Here is a 2107-nt window from a genome sequence, read left to right on the forward strand (position 1 = left end):
ACTCGCATTTGTCCCTTCATGGGGTCACGCGTTTTTAACCCAATTGTGGGGCCCACCCTTTCCAATGGTCCCAGACCTCTGTAAAAAATCAGGCTTGCTTAAAAAAAATTAACAAAATTTTCAGTCACTTTAGATTAGCCATTTTCTAAAGTTTTTTCTCTATGCTAGTTTTTTTGGTCACTTATGGGACACGTTTCTAGCATTTGTTACTTGGGGGGGTCCACTTACACACACACACAGATATGTCAAGTCTTTCTACCTTAGCGGGGACCAAAGAGTTATTAGTTGTTTCTATAGTTTTTTTATCAACAAAAAAAAACTGCAAGGCTGCATCAGAGGTTTACATCCTGCATCTCCTCTCCTCACATTAGGTAGACAGAGCAGTGATAATCAAAAAACAATCACCTGCTTAAAATGAATCAACTGCTGATTATTACAGTGAGCTTTGATATCAGGAAAGCAGCTCCTTGTGTTGATAAGAACACAACATAATAGCATAATAACATATAACATGACAAATATTATAGCACCTCCTCATACAAGCCTGTCTATTACCTTGTAAAGTGAAACACTTTCACTCTAATTGTCTTTGCAGAGAAGTAATTCCATTTTTAACAGTATTTCACTGCCCTCCAGTCTCGATTCTTCAGGGCTTGAGGTTCTGCAGTGATGCAGCGCTGATGGTCCTCCTTCCCTGGGACTTGGTTCATCAGAATTTTTTTCTTTAAATGACGTTCTACTGCTGCACATTCTTCTGTTGTCCAGGTTCTTTTAACTGCAGGTTAAACAGTTTGTTTACCTAAATGGGCATAAAAAGGACAAGTTACAGAGTTATAAGAACTTTAACTTGTAACTACAACTGAAAAACTCTGATTGATTCCATTGGTCATCCAATGAAGTACTGACTTGGTTGAGACCATACAGGACTGTCCCACAGTCAGGAAAAATACATAGTTTTACCAACCAGTCACTTTTACACACAACCCCCTAGGTGCCACATAACTAAAATCTATTTAAGGCCGGGTGATGGAGGGCTTTTAGATTGCATATCAATGGCTTAATCAAGCCCAGATTTGGGATATTATCCAGCCCACTATGTGCTAATAAATGCTCAAAATGAACATGAATGTCTCATTTGAAACATCACGTGATTTATTGCACGGATCAGCTAAGAAGATTTGTGTGATTTCTGCCTCTCTCCCCCACCAGGCAATGTTTCTAGAGTCTCTGTCACACCTGTGTCATGATTGGTCAAAATCTAAAATCCTGGTTGATAATATGTTAGTTTTCTTCCCTCACAAAACTGATTTACTTGGACATAAAAAAAGAAAGAAAAATGGGGTGGTGAAATAGGGACGTGATTGAAGACCTTCACAATGTGTTCATATGCCTGTTAGAGCTCTTTGCATTACATGATCAACAATATGTTTCAGACACGCCACAAACCCAAACAAAGTTAGCAACCAAAGTAAAACAGGCCTACAACACACAAGAAGCTTTAGAGTTTCTGTCTCCAAATGTATTGATGGACAGGCTGAGGAAAAGACGTCAGAAAACAGCATCAGAAACGTGGTGAAGTGAGGAGTAGCTACAGCTGGGCTGATCATTTTCAAGACCAGTAAGTCCCTGTTTGTTGTTATGCAGTTTGAATATTATAAGATGTTTGCTTATTTCTGTAAAACACAGCATAAAATGTATCTATAAAGATTATAACTTTAAAAAATATACAATAGTACTATACTGAAATGTACAGAAAGACACTATGCCAGTCGCAGTAGTGTAACACTGTGCAAAATATCAATATAAGTAGACATAAATTATATACACCAAGTGGTGAGAAATGAGGTAGAGTGTTATTGAGACAGATGTGCAAAATAGCTAACAAATTGCGCAATTAGCCATGACCAGCAGGGCAATAGGGAAAATGGTTGGACCAGAAGTAGGGATGTGCGCGATTAGTCAACTATACGATTAAACGTCCCCTCCCTCACTAGTCGGCACCAGAATTACTAGTCATTTAAATTATTTATCAATATTTCATCCATGCACAATGGTCAGTTATCTGTCGCCTCTAAGATTTCATGCAGCCGGCCGCCACTAGTCGGGG

Source organism: Trachurus japonicus, chromosome 12 (assembly GCF_045865225.1).
Source record: "Trachurus japonicus isolate A0001 chromosome 12, Traja_1.0".
Taxonomy (NCBI): domain Eukaryota; kingdom Metazoa; phylum Chordata; class Actinopteri; order Carangiformes; family Carangidae; genus Trachurus; species Trachurus japonicus.